The sequence below is a fragment of the Spodoptera frugiperda genome, chromosome 12, assembly GCF_023101765.2.
Source record: "Spodoptera frugiperda isolate SF20-4 chromosome 12, AGI-APGP_CSIRO_Sfru_2.0, whole genome shotgun sequence".
Taxonomy (NCBI): Eukaryota; Metazoa; Arthropoda; class Insecta; order Lepidoptera; family Noctuidae; genus Spodoptera; species Spodoptera frugiperda.
The window spans coordinates 8,222,245-8,237,629 of NC_064223.1; the positions used below are offsets into that span (position 1 = coordinate 8,222,245).

General features: G+C 37.0%; 1 protein-coding gene across 9 annotated transcripts in view; it reads right to left on the minus strand.

Annotated features, from left to right (window-relative positions):
* The window catches only part of LOC118262523 (cyclic nucleotide-gated cation channel alpha-3), a 76,161-nt gene that overhangs the window by 59,738 nt on the left and 1,038 nt on the right, over positions 1–15,385 (minus strand). The window contains exon 2 of one of the 9 annotated variants that reach the window (XM_050697376.1): positions 9,276–9,401. The exons of the other annotated variants lie outside the window; for them this stretch is intronic. The gene's annotated coding sequence lies outside the window, so the exon portion shown is untranslated. The remainder of the gene's footprint in view (positions 1–9,275; positions 9,402–15,385) is intronic. 9 annotated transcript variants of the gene reach the window in all.

Here is a 15,385-nt window from a genome sequence, read left to right on the forward strand (position 1 = left end):
ATTTACTCGTTTTCACCTTTGAATCCTACAACTGGGAATTCAAAAGATCAATACTGAATAATTTACCTGATACGAAAACCAAATAGCTTGATAAGGAAAATAAATAATATCTGTTTAGCAACTAACGAAGCCACGTTATAACGTTAATCTGTTAAGTAAGTCCGACTCTAAATAAGTCAATATTGATCTCGATATCAAACAGCTTTTATAGGGAATTTAATATCGAAGCGAATCCTCAATGTAAATGGAATCCGACTAAAGTTTAGGTAAAGCTAAGAACTAATACGGAGCTAAAATAAATATAAAGTCTGCGAGTAAATTATAGAAGTGCACAGTGGTGGATTCAAAGCGGATGTCGGTCATATCCGGAGCTAAGCGGGACCGTTGATTAAAGTATAAATTACGGCTCCCACCAGACAACTTGCATATACACTTATACAGCTCCTTATACTACTTAGAAGATTTTATTTATGGTTTGCATTTATTTGAAGACTGCTGTATTTTATATTATATTCATAGTTTAGGATAAACCAGATAACCAGTTCAATTTGCGTCGCATCGCATCAATTTAATTACCTACTTCCAAAACACTACTTCTTGCATGTTATAAAATGGGCAGTGATTAGACACAAAGAGCCGAAGATCAAGCTCAGTGCGGGCTAATAGAGAGGCTCATGGCTAGCAGAGGACGGAATAAATTCCCAAAGACTCAATGTTGCTCAATGACCAACCAAAGTCAAGAAAAATACGCTGACAACGACAGCTTCATGAATAAAGGAAAAGTTAGGTATTTTACACGGCCATACGTGCGTTCTAAATTCAATTGGATGCGTTACATATTCAAAACAACATGGAATCCTCGTATTCCTGGTGAATTGGATGCTATTAGTACAGATTGGGTGTAAGCCCCGACCGGATCGCACAGAGCGCTTAATTCGGACCCACCAATGCTGATTTATATTCCATCTGATTATCCGGATTTCCCTTTTTTTCAATTTGAATTTCTTTATTCGCCTAATGGCAAATTAAGCGGGATGTTGATACCTTATCTGCGATTCACGGAATACATTTCATTTTTATACTATTTACACGAATTCAATCCATTATTTAAAGCCGGGTCGAGTAAATATTCGTCAAAGCGTAAATATTCGTAAATATAAATATGTAATAGTTCCCTTCTGTTTTCATCAGCACGAATTCCAATATCATATACACAAAAGGAAACATAACCCGGTGAAATAAAAATCAAATTCAACAAGGTATGCGTTGAAATTAAATTTTCCCGTGAATAAAGGTTGGAATAACTATTCCATCAATACAGCTCAAAATTGGACTCTATAGCTACCGTATTCGAAAGGATTCGAAGTTCCATTTGTGTTTTATTAAGTATAGCTTTATACAAATTAGCAATATTTTCAAGGCAAGTTTGTATTGAAGAATCCTAATTTCTACCTACACGAATAACATTTACCTACTATCAACCAAAGTCCAGACATTTCACAAAAATATACAATAAGAGAAAACTGTAAAGTATTCAACATTAATAAGCAGGCCGACAGTAACTTAATAAAACAGGGTCCCTAAAAATATTCACAGACATCCATTTTAAATGATGGCCAGTCGAGTACGTAATACATTTAGCTCGGTTAGTAACTACACGTTGATTTCACTGACCTCTGTAATCAGATTACTGCGCTACCATTTAATTAAGCGGATATGAGTTTCCAGATAGAACACGACTATCGACTTAAAGGCAGGCCCCTATATTAAGCTCGCCGACTCTTTGAAACATATTCAGGTATGCTGCCACGTACATAGGTATGTATGTGTTTGTGTATATCTCAACCGACCATTCGCTATTTCTAGATCATTTATTCACATCAAGATTGACACTAATAATGTATACCAATCCATTAAAAAACAGCGTTGTCATAATATATGACACCATTCTATAATAAACAACAAATATTTAATTGAAACGAACAAATCCACACACCAGTGCCTACAACCATAAACTATCAAATAATTCAGTATCACGCCCACACAAACGTCGAATAAATAAATCTATTTTTGTTTTATGGGCTTGAGTCCGGCTTCACCCACAGGTAACATACATAAACGGAGCAGATAAACTGGCTGTTTCCATGAACGTGAAAAACTTTTGTTTGTTCCCAGTTTATCCCATTTTTCTTTTATACGAGTTCTTAGAGTTCAAGGTACGCCAACTGTATCGGGAAATTTGAAAACTATTTGTAGAACAGTGGCATTTAATATGAAGCTCGAAGTAGAGTACAACCATCTCTCGCGCGGTCATAGACCGACCGAGGACTTGCATGACCATAAAAGGCATGACGTAAGCGTGACGTCGACGTGACGCAGACACGGAGCGGCTATGACGTGGATAACTAATCGAAACGAGTCCGTACTACTGGTGTCTCGTGGTAGTATGCGCGCAAATGTGCTCCATGTCAACAATAAACTACGTTGAGTTAGTGCACCCTCTGTCTTTATGCGTTGTGTTAGTATTCTTTACCGCTCAAGGCTTCGCGTTACGTCAATCTTCGTTACTCGAAGTGCTGGATCGCTTTATCGCCAAGTTCATTTTCAGAATCTATATTTATTCAGAAATATATTAAAGTATGCCGCGTTTGCGATTTCTAGATCAGTATCATTCAAAAAAGTGCCAAATCGCTTTTCGGTTTTCAAAACTGAACAAAGAGCTCTTCAACATAAAATAATAATAAAACTCACTAGCTTGCAAAAAGGACTTTGAAACACAAGTATATAATATTTCGAATTCGTAATTAAATTCATTTCGATCTTCAAAAAGCCTTTTCGGTGAAGACAGTACGCATAATGAAACCGGCGTGTATTTCTATTTTACGAGGGGCGTGTACCTACAGACTGTAGTACGGCATTGCTCGTAAACATAATGTACTTTATGAGGAATGATCTGTACGTATGTGCCTGTGGCCGAGGCCAGCATCTTGCGACATCATCAAACCTCCTTATATCCTCTTCACAGTAATAGTCCGCTCCAGGTCACAAAAGTCACTAAAGTAGTGTGCGCGTTAGTACAAATGGCGCTCGAGATCGCTCATAGCCGACGTGTCAATGGCAACAATTTCTCTATAGGAAAAGATTTCTACTTTTAGTAAGCCACTGTAGTGATACGAGTATTTTCAGAATTTCTCTTAATACAAATACTGATGTTGCTAACTTCCAAAATACTTTGAAAGTGTCACGAGATACGAAATAACAAATGTCATTAATCGTGCAAAGAGACCTAGTTATTGTGAAAGTTTGTTCACATAAATCTGTGCTCAGTTATCTATGCCCGGTTCAGGTACCGTATGCAGTAGCAAACAAATCTTATATTCCGCTTGCACTCCAAGTATAAAATAATAAACTAGCATATATGGCGAGAAGCAAGTATTTTCCCATTTCCGCGGTCGCAGTATTGGAACTTCGTTTATTTATTTTACGATGCACCCGAGTAAAAGTCGAGATCGAAATAATGTTTTTATAAATTGTGAAAATGTTTTCGACGAAAGGGTAGAGCGTAAGACGAGAGAAAAAAACATGCTTAGTGCATACTTTTTCATAATTTTCTATTTAACTTGCAAGGAAATATGTATGATATACATTTGTATGCGTTAACTTAAACAATATAGTATTTTTAATAATGTCAATTCACAAAAGGATTGTAGTCATAAAGAAACGGTTACTGTAACAAAAATCAAATAGCTGTGTTCAAACGCTACCCTCGGCGAGGGCAGGGCACCGCGGGGGTTTGCCCTCAAATTGGAAACGCCAGATTTTTCTCTAAGTGTGTGCTTCAGATTCCCTGTTTGTTTATGTAAAGGCGTAAACCCGAGAGCTAAATCTTTAAGAATAACACAAACGAAAATCGTTTTCATTCCGAAATTGAATTCGGAACGCCCATTACTTCTGTGAGTTGAAAACAATAGCGTTATTGTGCCTATCCGTCAATTAAAATAAGTCGCACGACATTTCTCGTAACATAACCAGTAATTAAATGTTTGTTTATTATTTCACTTCTCAATTCTCTTTAGCAAGAATAAAATCAAGTTTATTTTCGTCTTGCAAATAGAAAAAACTTTATCCAGAGCAAAGCTAACATGAAAGAGGTCGTTATTACAGTGATGTTTTGCTGACTTCTTGTACAACACACAACAATAAAAACAGCTTGGGTAATTACCTATGGGCAGCACGCCTCTGCCTTTATAATATGTAAAGTAAAAGGCAGGCAGACGACTTTTCATCGCATGTTAGAAAATAAAAGGAAAATTTTAAGCAATGTCACGAGAGCGGATTTTCCACTAGCAACCACATTTTCGTAGATTTTGTCAAAAACGTCAAAACGACGAGCCTGCCCACCCGTTTATGTGCCCCGAAACAAGTAAAGAGCGGAAAGGTTAAAAATATTTACTCTTATATTATCATCTGGAGTCCTCTACAAACAAGGGTACATTGTGGCTTTAATTACATCCGCCTGTTTTACTGAGGAATTAAATTTTAACTAGAAAACATGTCCCGCGAACGAGCTTGTAGTGCGCCCGAGTTGGTACACAAGTTTTATATTTTAATAACACTAATTCGAAAAACGGGTACAGCAAATAGTGGTAACAATGTGGTATTGTGTAGCTAGCGCAGGCGGCGCCAGGTCGCCTGTCCTGTGCAAACATACAAACTACCGGCTTGTATACTGCTTTTAACTAAACTGCCGACAAATCTCTCATTTTCTTCGACAAATGCCGTTACTTATTCATGCATGTCCTAAGGAAAAGTTGTCGGCTCTGTCGGTTGCCAGAACGAATTTTCACTCATGCATACGAAGAGCCTTCTACCGAAAAGTTACAACGTTTTGTTGAATAAATACGAGCCAATGTTAAATATTTTGGTTTTTCTTCCCGTTTGTGTTGTAAGCGGGTAATTTAATGATGGTTATGAGTTACCTAGTCGGATTAAATGTAAGGTTGGAGAAAAAAATACGATTTAACGTTAATAATATATTCTTGTCCAGATTTCTGAAAAAATTTAAGTGCTCTTCTATCAAACATAAACGATTGTACTTGTATATTCCTTTTGATTACTATTTATTACCTAATGTATTTCCGTAAACTGTTACTGAGACCTCGTATTTAGCAACCTACTAGTCAATACCTATAATACATGGAACTATGTATGTATTTATGTATATGAGTATGTCTATACATAAACACATCTACATAACACGCTACAATGGGCCCATTGTCTTAGCTGTCAATACATCCGATGTATGCTACGTTTCAGACTGAACATCAGCCACTGTGATATCTGATACTGTGATTGACGAAACTGGAAACTATTTAATATTCCGATAGACAAGTGTATATATTATGTAACACAACATCATGTCACAAACTAACAACAGGACCAACAGTGCGTATAACATAACAATCAGACATATCTATGTAATAGTGGCAAATCTTCATTTTATAACTTTTCCCGAACTAGAAATCATAATTAGAACCTTATATTCAGTAGTTATACTCGCGACCATTAAAGTACTCAACTACTATGTATTATCTACCGTCGATCTTTTATCTTTGTTTGAACCTTTTTATGAACTTAAAAATTTTCCCTTTTCTACCTTATGAATGGTTGCCACGGTAACCGCAGCTGATCCCTTTTCATATCTCGGCCGCTAACTCAAGTAACCATATTATTATGAAACTGTACGCACGTACGTACTAAATATTTTCATGTAGAGCTAGCACATAACTGCGTGTATTCCCACGAAGGTAATAAAGCAAAATAATATTTTGAAACTTAATACAGTTTCTATTTTTCATGCTCCCTTGAGGAAGTGACTAACTTTTTGTATTACGCGTCTGTGTTTTAAGTTGTGTTTAACACAGCTGCTCGTCGGGGGAGCGTTCCAAACTTTTGTAGAGTCAGTTTTGTAGGCCGGTCGAGTATATTCGAAGCTGTCCAAGTCCTCGCCTTAAATCGTGGGACAAAACATAATATGACGCTTCATATCCCTCTAAAACGTAAGCAAAGTTTTATACATAGTGTACATAGTACGCACCCAACATAGTAATATAACCTGTCGCATGTAAGGGGCGCAGATCAGACTTGGTGCTGTAATAGATAGATTGAAATATTTTCAACTTCAATATCAAAACAAGGGCTTTATGTGTCTACAAGACCAAATAAAATATTCCAATCATTAAAAAACTTCATTATATTAATCATATGTACTATGTCCGGTACAGCGGTGAGCATTAATGAGAGGCTACGGGAAGAAAAGGAAAGAAAAACTCTCTTACAACGACGTGACAAATGAGACACGTAACTAATGACCCGCTGAACACTCGCTACATCTGTTCACACTCTGCTCAACGACTCATATTTCGACCACATTCATTACAAATTGGATACACTCGTATTATACTGTACCGGTTTATTATAAACCACAATATCAAATGCATCAACATTTAGAGTATTAATTAAAACATTCCGACAAATGTATACGTCGTATTTACATTATTACATAATGTCGTCAATGAATGTTTCTGTTAAAAAATAAAGCAAGTGTAGCCGGCAGAGGAACCGTTCTTTTGGTTTCCTCTGGCAGGGTAGAGGCACAATCTTCACGCACGAACAGATCCGTCGACATACTTCATATATGATTATGAGTATAAAGGGGCCTAAACTAGCAATTTGTTGGGATTTGAGCGATCCACGAGGAGAACACTGTGGTGTACCGCTCTGATAAACACAACAACCTTCAATTACTCGTTTGGCTTACGAAGGACTTAAGTAGTTGGCCAACCTTATTATATCAGCTACCTTTTGTTTGTGTTTCTCATGAAATATATTGACGGAGATTTATGTCGAAGGAATCAATGGGCTTTCGCAGTAATTTATTTTATCCTGTGTACGTTAGTGGAGATTCATAAATTGGGTAATGTATAACATGGGTGAGGGGAATCGTCTCTCAGAGTGGACTCACCATAATACAATACGAAATACAATCTTGGAGTATCAAAGTATTACTAATAAATAAATAGCCAATAGACTTACAAAATATACGACTCTTCTGCAAATATATTTTATGAAACGTCACATATTTCTCATTAAAACCTTTCCTTAGAACAGAACAATAAAGTTGCACAGCCTTTGACACATCTCAACTGACTTTAAGCCTAGAACGATATGTACGTAACTACAGTAACTTTAGCCAATGGTAGCTTCAACCAATACCCAGCCAGGTTCCTTCAAAGCCAAATCAACAGACTGACAAACAAACACGGCACTCTGCCTTTGAATGCAGTCTTGGCTTTATACATACCTACAGTATAGGTACTCTGGCCTACATTCCTATGTAACTGAGCTATATATAGAGTGTTTCTATTGCACTATACTTAACACATCTCCAAGAATACTTCGATATACCTTATTGTTTAAAATTATTCAGTAGGTGCACTTCATTACTATTTTACTTTAAAAAAGAGAGAGTCACATACGTCAGTGACTAAAAGGATTTATTTGATTCGATGAAGAGTTTCCAACTACGTCGTCAGCGCCTCATCATGCACGCGGGATCGTTCGGCACAAAATAACGATAAACGGAATGAGCCGAGGTATGCGTGTATCGATAAAGTACGTACTGCTGACACAAATGATCGACAAAATTTCCCCGGGGCCCCGGTGAGACTGCCGCGCCTCTCCAATGTTTTATATTTACCAGAGTGGAATCGAGACAGGTTACGTGTTAACAGTCTTCATACACATAAATTGTTAAACAGCGACTCCCCGAGGAGCACAAGTTCTGTTCAATGACAAAAATTTCCCATGAGCATCGGTGTTCGACGCGAGCCAACTTTCCACAAATAGGTTGCATTTTATTTTTATGTGAAACACTCATTATACTACACCGGCATTAATGGTTATCACACAACACCAATTGTACCTGAAAATAAACGTAAAAGCAACTTCTATTCATACAGTTCAGTAATAAACAATACTTCACTTCCTAATCATATATCAACGCGTAATTTTTTTTCCGAGATATAGTAACGGTTCACAATAAACTGCTAAAGTATCTAAGAAAATGAAGTGCCTATTACTGAAACTACGTCAAGTACCTTAAGCTATGGCTATGGCCATATTTTAATTGATTGGAGGAGGAGGAAGCAAACTTTACAAAGTATGTTGAATTTATGTACTATATTTAATCATAGTGTTAGGTAATCAGAAAATATGTCAATTATAATAACCATATTGAAAGCTTTTGTAGTGTCAGAGTCGGAAGGAAGACATTCATTAATACTTCGTAGCATCTCGTAGCGCTCGCTACACGTGCTACGACCGTAGCGCGTAGCACGTAGCAGAGTTGATTTTACCGAACATGGCGTGGACGATTAAATCGGAACGGCTTTGTCGCGTTTATCGTCTGCGTAGAACAAAGGGTGCTCGTATCTACGTACATAGAGGGGTGGCCCTAAGTTTTGTGGACATAATTCGATATCGGCGACCCTTGTAACCAAGTTTGTGAATTAGAGCAATCTGTCGTACGTCAGGAACACCACCGCCGTGCTGTATACCCATCAATATTCTACCGATTTAATGTAATAAAGCGCTTTGTTGTACTTCTACATGTACGGTAAACGTACGTCGCTAATGACTCGTGCAAAGTAATACTGCTCCTTGTAACACAAAGTTTAAAATACGAATGCCTGATATTTTATTATGTTTATATTGCTCACGGCGGATCTCAATTTTATCGTAACAAGCCAAGGGAAAACCAGCATGTCTCACATTACAGTTATTAAAATATAGAATAAGCAAAACCGCAACAAATACTCATACTGGCAACATAGCAATAATGAAGACTTTACACAAATATTTCTAAATGCAAAATATAAAAGCTAAATATTTTTAAGCTTCAAAGAATAATATAATTGCTATTTTTGAGAGAATGAAATATTGTAGTTGTACTGAATTAATAACCCGCAATATTTAAACGTTCTCAAATTATGAACTTAAATCTCCCCAGATCTATTGGGGAAAACTGCAAAAAAGTCCGTTTAGAAGTTATTAGGCTAATCGCGAAAAGCCGGACAAACGAGCCGTTGAATTTGTTTTATAAAATGTAAAGAAAAAATATGCACCACGGGAACTTATACATGCGGCAGTATTTTTGTCACAAAATGAACGAAAGCCGGCCTGCCACTAAGATGTATGAACTCGAGGATATGTACCCGTGAATGTGGCGCTCGTAGTATGACCGTCTACGTCGGGGCGGTGCTGCGCGCCGCCGCCGGCATGCTATCAGCTGGCCGGTGCAGCCATGTGTCCCTCGCTCGCTCCCGCTCACCGCCCGCCGCCTGCGCACAACCACAACCATCACGTTACTCACTACTTACACCTTATTTATATAACACTAAAGTTTATATTTACTTGTGGTCGAAAGCATGACTGATGAGCACTAGATTCTATCAGGATCTATGCTCGGACGGACGGTCAGACGGATAAGTTAATTATTGTTATATTCTAATTCCTCATTCTATGTAAGACGGTATCTAAGTTTGCGCTAGATTTGCGAGCTTGTGACAATATATTTTAAAGACTCGTCACTAAATTTATGAAATCGATGTCCTGCAGGTATCCACCTATTACTAAAAATCACTCCATGTGTTCTCTAAAATGCAAATGTCTGATGAATACTGTGCTGTTCATACTACTTTATTAATGTCTACAAAACTGGTTCAATTTCAGTTTACGTCATTTGTGTGCGAAACATGTGCAAACCGTCATTCGATGTGCATAATTTGCCGTGCGCTGAATAATATTCAAACAATATGAACTACCTCGCGATTAGCTGCGGTTACATGTATGCGTAATATTCTTATTAATTGCGGAAACCATTGCGGGAATTCATAAAACGATACGCATGTGTGCATCACGGAAGAGATGTTATATTAATATGTTACTTTTAATCCATTTTTTTAACAATGCTCTCTAATAATCTCAATATCATTTGACGATATTATTTAACTCAATTATTTTTGGAACCTGACTTTAAACTTTATTACAATCTTTAGAAAGTACTTATATTTAACATCGAAACGGAATCCTGACTGCCAACACATTTGCTAATATTCATGCAAATGGTCGTCTAAATATATCCATACGTTACCAAGGACTTTAGGTGTTCGGCTAAATGTATAATCTCTTGTGCGAGGCTCATGAACCTCTGCCGTAGCTTCCTGAATACATGTGTATATTGCGTATATCCTATAAGCACCTCCACGGCGAAATTTGCACGTATGTATGTATATCGCTTACCTACTCAATGACTAAGCCAGCCTTTTGACATAATACCCATGTACGTAGATAGTGCTTAGATATAGGTGTAACTTGCTAGGTACATTGTATGTATTCAATTACGTAGGTATAATGCTTGTCACAGATCCTGCCTACTTGAGATTTAAATTAAATTACCCAGTTAAAAGAAACGTTATTGAAGCCTACGGGCCCATTGTGCGTCTTAGTTTGCTTTGTACACCTTTTAACCCAATAAAATCGACTGCCAATTTTCAATTGGTTTGGTTGTCAGCAGACGTTATTAAATTATCAAAATTGTAAGTGATTAAAAACCAATCTTTTTTTTACCAATCTCTTTTTGCACTAATATTTTCTTTGTATTTCTACCTACAAAGAAAAATGGAGCCTGTGTAAGTATGTCACAATACTTTTTTCTACCTGAATCGCATGCCCATCATAGGAGGAGACAGATTGACAAGTATAGGCATTCAGTGGAGCGGCTGTCCTCTGTGCATAATGGAGTCGCATGGGCCTAGTTCTTCACAAATAGACACGACACAACTCAACTGCACACAATCTAAATGCGGCCAGGACGGAACGGGAGACAGATCAATAGTTCTTTATTAGTATAAACACGGCCCAACTCGATCTTGTCTACATAAACTTGTTAGTTGGATTGGGACGAACCAGTCACGTACTATGTATATTTGCTTTTATTAAGACCTACGCATTACTATATCTGTCAACGCTATTCTTACAATAGATTCTAGGTCATGTTTAAAATAAACTGTTCATATGTACCTAATTCTGTTTATCAAAGAAATGTTTTATCTTTTTAGAAAATGCAGTAAAAAGAAGATCTCTTCAGAATTCTAAAGTAAAATAAATTCATATGCCTTTAATACGTAGGAAAACCAAAAACTACACGTAAAGCCAACCACTGCCTACGTTTGTCTTATCAAATTGACATACTAAGGTTAACTTTGTCCTAACCATAAGATACAGTCCTTTGTTCCACGTCTACAGCTCTAAGTATCCTCTAAGCGCACTATTAATATCCTATACAAGTCTGATCAGGCTCAGTAAAGTTGTTCAGTAGTTCACAACTTCTCCTCGTGTTTCACTTATGCCTCTCATTTTTCAAGACATCTTACGCTCGCTCCGTCTGCAGCTGAAAGTCTCGAGAAACTTTCTTCGACTGAACAATCCAATCGAGTGAAGGCAAAGAGATGAATCGATGCCTACTCGTATTTACCTTTTCATCCAATAAAATGATATAAGTTTCAATGGATAAATTAATTTTCGATTGTATAAGTAACTAAATCTGTAGCTTGTCCCATTGTTCCATAATCTTATAGTTTAGTCTTTAGATATACGGTGGTGTTCCCACTGCTTAACATAATCAAATTTCGTATTTAAAAATATCACAACACTATTCTTTAATATCTATTCCCACCGCAATACTTTAGTGTATAAGAATCAAGCACTTCCTAGCTTATAATTCAAACACTTTTATTCTATACGTACGCATATTTAACATTTCAACTGGAGAGTAAGGTGGCTCCGTACTTAAAAAGAAGTGGGCCGTGCCTCACTAGGCGCCTCATTCATCATATTCGGTAGCCTACATTCAAAAAGAAAAATGAAATGCTAAATCCAAACGTCAGGAGCACACATGGTGAATGGAGTATAAATTCATAACTCTTCCTTTTACCGTCACGTTACGGGGTAAAATTAGATAAAAGGATTGTTCATTTCACGCTTTGTCCCTTTTAAGGTGGGCAAATGATGTCATCCCCGCCGATCCGCAAAAGCCTCCCCGTGCCAAGTATGAGAAAATAGGATTCCAAATAAATTTTATTCAATATATGTTCTGTCAAGTGCTTCATAGCAGCTGAGGCGGCTTCTTAGAGAGATATAGTCAAACGGAATCAATTTAAGGCACGAAAATCTTACTTTCGTATCTTTTTATTTGATTTCTGAAACAAAGGTACGAATATTACTGAACGAATTTCCAAAAAACAAGCATTTGGCATCGACTACCTGCAATTTGTTCTTCGGTAGCTAGACATCGAAATACAATATCGATGCAGCCGGCAAAATGCCGAAAGCAGAGTTTCAAATGATAGCTGTAATCTTGTTTACGGTAAATAGTAAATATCTACAAGTATGTACCTACGAGTACAAAAATGTTTTACAAATGGCCTCCTAGTATACTAAGCGCACCCGATACACTCAAATGTATGAGTATTCATCTTCATTCCGTCTTTCGGATGGATGTCAGATGTCACTGTAAAAAGGCTCATCTTTCACGAGACGTTTCACGGTTCAATCAAATAAGTAACATGTTTACTTTCCGAATATTTCCACGTAAATTTATTTTTGTGATGGTAAACCATCGAGTACTTGTCGTTATTTTGTATTTGAAACCTTTTCTATATGCTCTTATAAGAATTGAATATGAGAAAATAATATATTCATAATGTTTCCTGTATTGTATCCGTATATTTCTGTTGGATTTTAAACCTAATACATGAAAATAATCAAATTATTTAAGACGTTGACTACAAATAAAAAAATCAATTATGAAACAAAACTAATTAAATAAACTTACCTATAAACATAATTTTCCTTTTACAACTAAAAAGCTATCAGAAAAAGGTCCAACGTCACAAACAAAAGAAACATTTTAATCAAAATCGGTATCTAGAACACTTTGAATAGGAACACGAACCTTTTGAGAAGGGAAACTTGAAATCATTTTGAAAACTTCATCCAATCCACATCGTGAACGTAAATGAACAGTTTCCCTCGATGTTCATGTCCGCTAGTTCTCTTCATTGTACTTGAATTCAATTAAAACATTTGACGAAGTTTGACTCCGATAGGGAGTGAAGGAAATACTCCAAGTTTGCATTGACAAGGTGATAGGGAATGTGGGACATGAAACTTTACAGAGATAACTCATTCACATTCCGCGCTTTTGTTTGTACTGCGCTATAGTTGGTTCTGTGACGACGCGAACTCTCGGAAAATGTAAAAATATGGATAAGAGTTCACCCACAAAGCTTTCTTAGATAGTCAAAGAATAACTAGGACGTCGCGGATATACTAAACGAAGACCTGCCTTCGCCTCCTCCATAAAGACTGTATAAATATATCTGCATTGTGAAGAATATGAAGCGTACTTCGCGCATTTGACTATAATCTGAAAAGTTTGTAAGAATTTATTTTAAAATTCAAGAAAACAAAGAAACAATCTGTCAACGTCTAAAGTACGGCTACACAGATACCTACGTAGGTAGGTAGTTGCGCGAATACTTCTGCTAACTTTTATTACGTTTTCCCCGAGCTTACTGTTTATGTCTCCCTGCCGTTTATAACCAGGACGAGATATTTTTTATGTCACACCTTTAGCCTTCATCGAGAGAACTTCAATAAAATGGCGTGTATTAATAATGATTCAAGCTCAGCCATTGCCTTTGTCTTTATGATTTAAGAAAATCCCTGCTATTGTTTGTTACTGTTTTTGTTTCTAATATTTCTTTTGACACATATATTCTTAAGGTCCTTTAAAACCGCCAAAAGATCCATTTCCAGCATTGTTATTTACAGAAGAAAATTATTTGAGCTTTGAAAACGGAATGCCTACAATTAATATCGCTATGAGAAAAAATAATGAACTAATTTATAACTGTGATTTGAGGAGCTAAAATAGTTTTAAATTTTCCAGAATGTGAACAACTTTATTAACGTAACTATGTAACTTTATGGCCGGGTCCAACTGCTCATTCCTCGTGCGCCTGCACAAAGGGAGCGCTGCGAGGAAAATATTTAAAACTGTACAGTTGAAATTTCCGCCGTAGCGACCGTTCAGCAACTGTCAGTCGTGAAACGTGCGCCATTTATTTGTAGCGAGCCTGCTTGTGACACGCTCATTCTCCAAATGTTTTCGTTGTTCGAGACTCCGATACAACAAGACATCTCATATACGTCACATTCTCTCTACGTTCCCGCTCACAGTATATAGTTCTTCAAGCGCTTCTGACTATTCGTGCCCCAAAAACGTTTCGGCCGTTACCCGGCGAACATTCTCATATTCTGACATTTTCTTTGACTGCGCCCATTGTGGGCGCCGTCCCTCTTAATATACGCCAACGATTTTGAAAATAGCTTTGTTCCCGTTACCATTCCAGTCTCGAGTCTTGTCTATCTTTAGAATAGAGGACTCTTCAAACACAATCAATTACTTGCTGCTCTACTAGACCATAGTACTGGCGAGTCGACCCGCGGCAAGCATTAAAATTAGATTTCCCCTTAATATTTTATGGCTTAGTACCATTATCAGCGTCATAACTTACAAAGATAATGGTCGTTACATGCTTCGGAGAATCATGTATGCAACATTATATTATGTTGCTCGAGGGAGCTAAAATGGACCGCTTGTGACTTTGTATTATAGCTGGTCCTCTTGCCTGTCGATACTCCATTTATATAACGAGCTTATATGGTGGTCAGAGCACCAACGCTCCACAATCCCCCTAAAAGCTTTCCTACAATCTAGTAAACTACATTCGGTAGAACGACGCCGTAGAGCATTTATTTCTCCGAAAGCCGACTACATCGTTTATGTTCCATTATTATTATTTCTCGTAGATATTTTCTGATAATAATCGGATATAAAAATCTATCAGTGATAAAAATGCAATATATTATTATTTTTAATAACACGTTTGTAGTAATGTTCCGGAATATTAAATTAACAAATAAAGTAAAGTACTTAAATTGGCTCAAGTTGGAAGGAAAATCTCTTGAAGCGCCGTGTTTTCTTTGTCTTTTCAGAGCCTAAAGACTTGTTATAGCTACTAAAACATAAACAAATTATGGGACCAAAACAGAGAGTGTAAGGTTAAGACATGCCTTTCATAAGTACCTTTAACCTCACGTAAACCGCTAAGTGAGCAATATAAACACAAGATCTTTCGAGAGTTTGTCGCCGACACGCGCTCCTAATACAATGATTTTTCATTTCAGGATCAGTTCT